A 10,224-nucleotide genomic window follows, 5' to 3' on the forward strand; every position below is an offset into this window, starting at 1 on the left:
GGTCTGCTCCCCCCTAAAATGGGTGCACATGGAGTCCACCCACCCCTGGAGCCCCCAGAGTCCCTTCTGGCCAGAGTGCATTCTCCGCGAGAAACCCAGTGTGGAAGTTCCAGTGTAAAAACAATCCAAGTGCAGCCGCCCCGTTGGGAGCAGGGGGGAGGGGGGAGGGGAGCCTCAGACCTGGCCCCAGGTGCAGGTGGCAGCTCCCTGAGGCCCCATGGGAATTATGGGAATTCCCGGGGGTCTATAGAGCGCATCTGAACACCCACAGCTGTGGGTCCCGCTCCCGAGACGTGCCCGGCGTCCCCCTTTGCACGCCCACCCCTTCCCTGGGGCCCCAGAATCGCACATTCGTGCACCGTGGCCACGTCCACTGCCACCGGTTGTAGGGCACGGCGCCCAGATCAGGGGCCGCCGGCTGGTCACCAAGCTCTCAACATCTGCAAGCCCCAGGGGAATTTGGGCGATCAGGTGCACACGTCCCAGGGGTCAGTGGTTCTCAGAGAATTCGCCGCAGACCAGCAGCACCAACCTGACCCGAGAGCCGGTCGGAAATGCCAATTGTCAGGCCCACCCGACACCTACTGAATCAGAAGGAGGGGGTGGTAACCCCCTTCATCTTCCCGGCAGTCCTCACTTCACACGCCGGGGGGCCTGAGAACCGCCATCCCAGGCAGTGGTGGGAGAACAGCTCTGAGTTCACCTGCTCTGGAGATTTGTCTCCGTGGGAGGAAGCAAAGCAGAGCCCCCGCCCGGAACACACCTTGGTCTCAACACACAGGGCTCCAGAGGACACGGCTTCCTTTCATACGTTGGGCGCCCCACCTCGGAGATGCTCCCAGGGAACTTCAGGGACAAAATCGGGGGCCCCTTTCCAAGGGGCAAAAGTCACTGCAGCAGACAGATTGCCCTGCATCTGTTTCTCCACACTGGTTTGGCTGGCAAAGCTCCCCTTGAACATAAATGGTACCTTTTCTGAGTCTTACAGGCTCTGGAAACTCACACACACACACACACACACACACACGCTGATTACTAATTCTTTCATCGACTGGAGCGACCCCTGGTCACCTTCCCTCTGGGTTTTTACATTATTTATGTGCAAGAAATACAGGTCTCAGGGCACAGACGCCCTCACACAGTTCTTGGCTCTGGACAGGGTCACTTAGCATCACAGGGATTCCTTCTGAGATGGGTGCTGGTCTCATACATCACATGCTTACACTGCCCATGACCATTCAGCATTTTTCTAACAACACCAGTCGTCATGATAACACTCTTTCGGAGCCCCCACCGTGTGCCAGGCTCCACCCCAGCAAGTTGTGTGATTACCCCCGGTAAACATCACCGTGATTCCCCGATAGCCCCTTCTGATAGATGAGAAAACCGAGCAGATTGGTTAGAGACCTTTTGCTCAACCATCACACAGCTGTTGGCACACGGTCCATTAAGTTGGGGATCAGAGGGATGTTTCCTCCGTTCTGCTGTTCTGTCAAGGAAGGCGCTGCGAGCTTCTCAGGTGCCTGATGCTAACTGTTGTCAAGCGGATTCTGCTCTCCTAGTGTCTCAAGTCACGGATGCGATGGGGAGCGGGGGCGGGGGGTGGGGACAGGTGTGGCATGAGTGGTCCAGGGCAGGGGGCCTCGGACACCCCCTTTCCTTGCGGGTCATGACTCGAGGGCCACCACGTTTCACCAAAGAGGAAAACGGTCCCAACCTGCCTGTAACTTCCAACTTCTCACTGTCAACTGAAAAGTACACTCCCGCTTTGAGTCGAGGACAGGCCAGCATTATTGACTATTTCACTACTGCTTTTCCTCCATTTATCTCCAGCTGTGTGGTTGCACTTTTCAAACTGGAGTGAGAAATAGTAACTCCTGCGCAAACCCTGGGTCTCCCATTCGGCCGTCTCGAATCTTGCACGTACCTGTGGTGGAGGCAGCTAGATCAAGGGGCTGAGGAGGTGAAGACCGGATTGAGTGGGACCAAAAATTACACTACCACCCGTGGCACAAACAGGTTGACTCGGAGAGCCCCGGCTGCCCTAGCCCTCGGCAAATCAGAGAACTCGTTACAATAATAGCAGAGGCCGTGCGCTGAGCCCTTAGGTGCTGGGCGCCGTGCCCAGCAATTTACAATTAATCCTCCAGAAGCGTTAATAATTTACTCTGTACCAGGCATTCGCACGCCTCCTGACACTTGTCTAAGGCCCCTACTCATCTTACAGATGAGGAAACGAGATGCGGGGAGATGAAGCCAGCCGCCCAAGGCCCCGCAGCCAGCAGGGGGCGGCGCTGAGATTTGAACCGGGCACCAGACCCCAAGCTTGCAAACGCCAGGCGAGCCCGCCGCCTGATGGGACAAAGTACGTACTGGTTATATTTCCCATTTACAGACGCCGCCCGAAGCATCGGCGGAGCGTGGGGCTAATCCCCGAGCGGCTGTGCTCGCCCGGCACCGCACGGGCGTCTGCGTGCGGTTTCCCTGGGGGGTCAGGAGGGCCGGAAAACGCACAGAAGCACAGCTAGCCGGGCGCCTTCCGCCAGACCAGGAAGACAAGGCTGCGGAGAAACAGGACACTTTGTCCTCCTTCATCAGAAACACATTGCTTCCAGGAAACCCACCCAATCTGGTTTCGGCAGAAGGACGCGCTATACGCGCCCTGGGATCTGCCCCGGTGGCCACGGAGGGACCGGTGCCCGTTTCCACCGTGAGAGGCCAGCTGGGTGTGTGCTGAAGGGGACTGAGCTCCAAGGAGTCGCCTCTAAAGGACTCCAGGCCGTGGGCTGTGGGCGGAGAGGGAGAGGGAGGGGGTCCAGTGAGAGTAAAGGATCAGGAGGAGATCCCTTCAACAAAGAAACATTTTCTGAGCTCCAGCCCCGGGCCGGGTGCCTGGCAGCGAAACAGAACGTCCCTGGTGGGGGAGGAAGACGGTCCAGCCATCGAGGGTAAGTGCCTTTGAGGAAAAGACTTCAGGCCCAAGGCCCTGACCTACTGGGGGTCAGAAAAGCCTCTGCTGAGACTGGGGCCCTTGGGCATGTCCAGGCCGGGACGGGTGAGCCCTCTGCTCTGCAGGCCACCAGGGGCCTCTACCTGCTCCCCCAGCAGAGTGACCCGAGCTGCTTGCACTTGACCTCCTCAGAGTTTCCCCTGGTGGCTCCAGCCTCGTCCTTTCATTGCCTCCCCTCCTCCTTCTCCTCGTCCTCCTCCTTCTTCTTCCTCTTCTTCCTCTTCTTAAGTTTATTTTGAGAGAGAGAGAGAGAGAGAGAGAGAGAGAAAGAATCCCGAGCAGGCTCCGCTCTGTCAGCACAGAACCTGACGCAGGGCTCGAACTCATGAGCCCTGAGATCATGACGTGAGCCCAAATCAAAAGAGGGAGGCTTCACCAACTGAACCCCCCAGGTGCCCCACCACGCCTTCTTCTTACAGGTGGGCTGTCCGCCCCCCCCCACCCCGCTCCCCCTGGTCCCTTAGTCACCACCCTGGGGGGGGGTGGTGAACAGGAAGGAGGAGGGGGAGATCCCACTGGGCCCCTCGAGGGCGCCTGCGGGCACCGGGCACCACACCCGCGCTGCCGGGAGGAAACGGCCCCGTCAGGCATCTCCGCGACGGTGTCCCTTCCCGCGGCCCGTGAGGCCAGGGTCTGGCGCAGCCTCCCCGGCACGATGGCGGGACACCGCGGGACACGGGAGGGACCTGGCCGCTGGGCGTCTCTCTCTGCACCCGCGGGCAGGCGCTCTCGCAGGCACTGCCGAAATGCCTGGTTTGAGGTTCTCCCCAAGCTTGAAACTCTTAGCGGGTGTACATGGTTCTGGAACTTGCCCGACTTTTCAAACCAGTGTCTTGTGGGAGGACCTAGCACAGGACTGCACGGAGGATGATGGGGCCCAGTGCGTGGAGACGCTGCTGTCGTCTGGCAGGTGGAGGCTGGGCATCAGGGGGCAGGCCCCACAACAGTGAAGTGTGCGGACCCCAGTGGGGTCCTGAGGTCCACGGTCCTATTTGTCCCAAGACAAGGCAACGTGAAGACCACAACATTCCCATCGAGATAAACAGACAGTCACGCGTGTGCCCCAGGCGTCCCCCTGAGCACTTTGGTGACGCGTGCCTCTTGCATTGTGGCCAAGAGTCCAGGACGGATTTCGCCGCCCAAGTGGACAGCTTTTCCAGGGCCACCTCGGGGCTGCCTCCTGAGACCCGCCGGGGACAGCGCCCAGCGTCCTGAGCGGTGGCAGAATTTCCCGGCAGGCTTGGCAATGTTGAGAGAAGGCAAATACTTTCCCTGCGGCTCATCGTCTGCTCCGCCGAAGCGCGTGGCCTCGCCCCCTCGTGGGGCTGCCTCGGGCTTCTGGAACGTACGGGGAGCCCGCGCCCGCAGGGCTATTCATTCCTGGACGCGCGCGCCGTCCAGGGCGAGGCAGCTGTGGACAGGACCGAGGGTGCCCGGCGCGAACGGGAGGCGGCCGGCGCTCCCCACGCTCCCCGCGCTCCCCCGGCTAAACACATGGTCTGAATGAGGCCGTTCGAGATGGTTTTCAAACCACGCCGCTCCGTGCGCAGACTCCGATTGGATCCTGGACCCAGGAGACCAAGCGCAGGACACGTGCTGGAGACGCCGGGGGAAGCCTGGGCACAGCCGGCGTAGAAGGGGATGAAGAAGTCGGCGCTCGTCTTGTGTGCTGTGGTGACAGGGTTTTGGCTCCAGCAGGGCCGTGGCCTTGTTTCCTAGACGTGCAAATCGCAGTGTCTGACTCGAGATCGGCGTGGCCAACTGTGGTGTATCCTCTCCGCAGTGTATTGTCCTGCCCTTCCTCGTCTGCTGAACATTTGCATGATGAAAACTAAAGAACCAGACCAAGGTCCCGTGAAAAAGGAAAAGAAAATGCTCCCGCGACGTTGAGGTCAAGGAAAAGCAAGTGTGATGTGGGGAGAGGTCCAGGTCCTTCAGGGAGGGCAGCGCCCGCTCCCCCGACCGTCGGGGCTGGACGCGGCTTCCTTCCTGCCTCGGACTCTTCTCCTGAACGTGGAGACCCTGTTGCCGCAGAGACAAACTCCGGCGGGTCCTCCCTCCATCCTCTCGTTGGGCAGTTGGTTCGTTTATCCAGTCATTCAAGTACGCTGGTTTGCTGCTGTCTGTGCCGGGTGCTGGGCGTGCGGTGACGGTGGAAACAGTCCCTTCCTCTCTGGAGCTCCTAATCTGTGGGGGAGGCAGGTGTCAGTCCGAAAGCTGCCAGGATGAGTGTAAAATGACAAGCAAACCAAATGACAAGTGCTATAAAGGAGAGTATGGAAGAGGGGCGGGTGGCCGAGCCAGGAAGACCCAACAAACCGAGTTTGAAGGGAAGAGAGGGGATGTGCAAAGGCCCTGTGGCTCGGCTGGAGGCAACATGGCCGCCGTGAGGGAGGACGGGGGGTACCCGAGAATCGGAGAGGACGGTAGCGGCACAGGTGGGGATGCTTCTGTCTCCCAGGTTTGGCGATTAACTTCAAGTTTGTCTTCTGTTTTGGTCGCCGACTTGCCCCTACCCCAACTCTCCGTGGTTCTGCACGGCTTCTGAGCGTCAGACACACCCTCCACCTGGCCCCTACTAAGATGTGCGCTCTGTGGCCTCTGTGGTGGGGTCCCCTCGCCCCTTACCAGGCCAGGTTGCTGGGTCTCAACCCGAGGTTCTCATCCGCTGGCACTGTGGTCGTCTGTAGGCTGGGGGAGAGCCGGGCAGCCCCACCTCAGGCCTCGTCTCTACCTAACCCCACCGCCCTGCGTTTTCACTCGGCCTGACTGTTCCACGTAAACGTGACAGGTTCCCCGCGAGGGACACTGTCCCCAGAGCTGCACCCCCAAAGGCAGAGCGCGCCAGCCTCAGCCCATTTCAACACCGACCCTGCCACACCCTGGGGTTGGGCTGGAGCCGGGAAGCCATGGCTTCTCCTCTGTCTCCCTTCCTTCCCGGGCCTATCGAGTGTCCTCTTCCTGTCTGGAAGTTTCCTGGCACACCATCTCCTCGTCCCTGCCCGGGTCCCACACCCCATGACTACTAGGGGTATCTTCCCCACGTTCAGAACACATTCTGTGGACCTCAATCTACAGGTTTGGCTCTAGATATTTCCACAAATAAGAGAGTATTGGTTTGGGGCACCTGGGTGGCTCAGTCGGTTGAACGTCAGACTTCGGCTCAGGTCATGATCTTGCGGTTTGTGGGTTCGAGCCCCGCGTCGGGCTCTGTGCTGACAGCTCGGAGCCTGGAGCCTGCTTCGGATTGTGTGTCTCTCCATCTCTCGGCCCCTCCCCTGCTCATGCTCTGTGTCTCTCAATAATAAATAAACGTTAAAAAATTAAAAAAAAAAAAAGAGAGAGTATTGGTTTAAGGTCCCCCAAGCCACATCTTCTTAATAGCAGCACATTCAGTGAGTAGCACTGGTTAGGATCAGGCCCCCTCTGGAAGGTTCCTTCTGGACTCCATAGAGCTACTTCCTTTTTGACCTTAGAGCCATCCTGGGCTCGTCCTCACCTAGATGTCTGCCTCTGGAGTCTTCAGTCTGGTGGCACCAGCTCCTGACTCGTGACGGAGCCCGGAAGGGTCTCGCAGAGCCTCTGTGTGCCCGTTGGGTGTTCCTGCTCGGGCGGGCAGGCATGCCGACCCATCCCAGGCCGGGCCCTGGATCCTGGCTCTCTGCCCCCCTCTGGTGGTGCCCTGCCATATTGCCCTGCCTGCCCTGGCTTGGCCCTTGCGGGGGGGGGGGGGGGGGGGGGGGCACCAGCGGCCAGCCCCAGCCATTTGGCCCCATGGGAGAGGCGTGAGAGCGGTTAAGACCCCATCAAGGTGGCCCTCGTCATATGAAACGATGTTTCCCCCGCTAACTTGTTGCCAGGATAAAAATCAGGGAAGGGTAAAAGCCAAATTACTCACGGAGTCCCTGGCACCTGCCAGGCCTTTAGTGAACACGTGCGTGTGTTCCGCAGGAGGGCAACGAGGCCGGTGCTGGTGTGGACAGAGCCGAGCCGGGAAATGAGCGTTCCAGGGGCTTGTCTGAGTCAGAACGTGCGTGAGAGGCAGAGCCGGGATACAGGACCACGGCCCGGAGCAAAGAGATGACAGGGAGGGCGCGGACTTTTCCTGCTCTTCGTCCCGAAGGAGGCAGGACGGCAGAATGTCACAGGCTTCCTTCCGACGGGGCGGCCTCCTCCAGCTCGCCCCTCCCTCCACCTGCCGCACGCGCAGAAATCCGCATCCGTCCAGGCCCGGCCGCGCCAGGCCGGCGAGCTTGGCCAGCGAACAGTCACGGCTGTGCTTCCCTGTGTGGGTCCCACGTCCCGAGTCATACCATCCCAGGGCTTCAGTGGGACGCCACCTTGTCCCGCATCCAAGTGTTTTGACTTTTTACCATCTGTTTGCTAGTGAGAACTGGACTTAATGAGAGAGATCTGGACTTCAGTACTGACTCTGCCTTTTACCAGCTACGGGAGCCCGGGACGCTTCACCCGACCTCCGAGCACTTCGGTTCGACATCTGTGCAAATGGAAATCACGAGCGTGTCGCTCACGTGCTGTTGTGGGGATTAAATGAGATAAAATATACCAAGGGCTTAGCACAGCTCCGGGCACATAGTAAGGGCCCGGTAAACGGTAGAAGGTAGTGTTAGAATAAAGACCACTTCTCTCTCTCTCTCTCTGGAGCTTCAGTTGTGTTTTTGTTTTGTTTTGTTTTGTTTTTCTGGTCATATTTGCAAGAATTGCATAGATTTGAACCCATAACCATTCCTTTTTCTTAAGTTATTTATTTATTTTGAGAGAGACAGGGTGCACACACAAGCAGGGGAGAGGCACAGAGAGGAGAGAGAATCCCAAGCATGTTCTACGCAGTCAACACAGAGCCCAACGTGGGGCTCAGTCTCATGAAGTGTGAGATCATGACCTGAGCTGAAATCAAAGGGTTGGAGGCTTCACCGACTGAGCCACCCAGGTTCCCTGAATCCAAAATCACTTGTAATGTAAATATGTTTTGCAATCAACTTTCTCCCTTTACATTTAGTTTGGTTAGATTTCGCTTCTAAAAGATTAACATCTCTGCTGTTAATTCTGTTCGTGTTTTCTTTGATTACTTGAAACCTGAGAAAATTCAGGGCACCTGGGTGGCTCAGTCAGTTGAGCGTCCAACTCTGGATTTTGGCTCAGGTCACGATCCCAGGGTCCTGGAATCCAGCCCCGGTTCGGGCTCCAGGCTGAGCACGGAGTCTGCTTAAGATTCTCTCTCTCCCTCTCCCGTTTGCATTCTCTTTCTCTGAAATTAAAATTAAATAAAGCCTGAGAAAATTCTCATTCCTCCACATGTCTGATACATCACTCTTTTCTTAAATAAGTTTATTTATTTTGAGAGAGAGAGACAGAAAGAGCTGGGGAGGGACAGAGAGAGAGGGGACAGAGAATCTGAAGCAGGCTCCGAGCTGTCAGCACAGAGCCTGATGCTGGGCTCAAACTCACGAACTGTGAGATCATGACCTGAGCTGAAGTCGGATGCTTAACCGACTGAGCCACCCAGGCACCCCCATCCCTCTTTTATACTCCTTGTCGTGATAAAGCGATATATAAGTGAGCAGTGAGTGGAGCTGGGAAATACATGAGCTGGTTTCCCCAGACGTATCATGGGGGCCTCCCCTGCCAAGGAGGTGACGGAGATTGATAATGGAGAGGAGGCCCTGGGGCAGGTTTCCAGCTCAGCACTGGAGACATTTGGGGGCCAGATGACTCTTTGTTGTGGTGGGGGGGAGCATCTATCCTATTCATGGTAGGATGAAGATACTCACCATCCTGGCCTCTGCCCACTAGATACCAGTAGGTCCCTCAGTTGCGCCAAGCAAAAATGTCTCCAGACATCGTCAGATGTTCCCTGGGCGGCAAAATCACCCTGGGTGGGACCCGGCCAGGCTGACCGTTGCCCTGAGGCCTCAGTCTTAATGTGGCAGTGCCTCAGGGCACCCAGGTTATCACAACCATAAAATCAGCTGGATGCAGCCGTTGACGGAGCAGAAGGCCTGCTGTGGGCACAGGTGAGTGACGGGGCCGCGGTCCGACTGAGGGAGGATCTCATCGAACATTGCTCGTTAGAAAGTAAATATTGATCTTTTGGGGCAAACTGCTTTCAGGAATTTTTCCCGGTGGGCAGTGTGTTCAGGTGATGCCGATCCTGAAGACGGCTGCCTCGGGAGGTCTAGAAACACAGTGAACCAGGCAGAGGCAGGCCTGGCTGGGGTGGGATGTGGTCTCTGAAGACGGGCTCCCCCCTCCGCCCCTGCCGGCCGCCTGCTTGCTCTCCCCTCCCACTACATGTGGTTTCAGCCATGTCCTGTTGTCCGACACTCTCCACTCTACCTCCAACGGTGACCATTAAACAGACTCGTCCTTTGGAGAATGAGCTCCCTGCCTCCGCTCCCTCCAGCTTAGGCCACGCTCTCCGGATGCCCGGGGCCTCGGGACCATAGCCCATTCCCACGGCTGCTGGTCCCACGCTGGACCTCGGAAGAAAGGTGGAAAGTCACAGTTCAGTGTTGGAGATTCTTGAACCGGTCCCAGCCCCAGGGTTCCTGACTCAGTGAGTCTGGGGTGGGGTCAGGGGATTTGCGTTCCTAACGACTCCCCAGACACTCCACTTTCTTTGATAACCACTACCTGAGCAACGCGAAGAACACGACGAAACTGGGGACAGCCGGGTGATGCGCCAAGCTAGGCGGAAGATCTGGCCCAGGAGGCCCAGTCCGTCTCTGGCCTGAGGGCGCTGCACGGCCCCAGGGGCAGCTTCTGGCGTCAGGATTCCCATGTGCCGGCGCAGGGGTGCAAGCACCTGCCTTCCAGGCCGGGAGAGCCCAGGGCCCGCGTCCTGACCTGCAGGACGCGGCACTTCAGTGCCACATCTGGGAAAATCCGGGACATACCACCCCGCAGGCGGCTGCCAAGGGGTGGGGCTCCACGATGCCCTGCCCATTTGGTGGGCGTGTCGATCCCACAACCCCGCCCCTCCCTGCCCCTCCAATCACAGCTCTGGAGCCTTGGGCCAGCCTCTCAGGGAGGGGCCGGAAGAGGAGGGTGCAGCGACACAGCAGCCAATGGGAAGCCAAGAGGTAGGGATGCTCGGTCAAACTCCTCCAATCACCTGCGGCGTAAGCTCGGGGTTTCACCCCCGATTGCAAAGCCGCGAACCTGGGCATCCTCCTCGGTCGCACCCGGACGTG

Source organism: Lynx rufus, unplaced genomic scaffold, assembly GCF_022079265.1.
Source record: "Lynx rufus isolate CCGP_SWC_20201006 ecotype Redwood Valley unplaced genomic scaffold, mLynRuf1.p SCAF_21, whole genome shotgun sequence".
Lineage (NCBI taxonomy): Eukaryota > Metazoa > Chordata > Mammalia > Carnivora > Felidae > Lynx > Lynx rufus.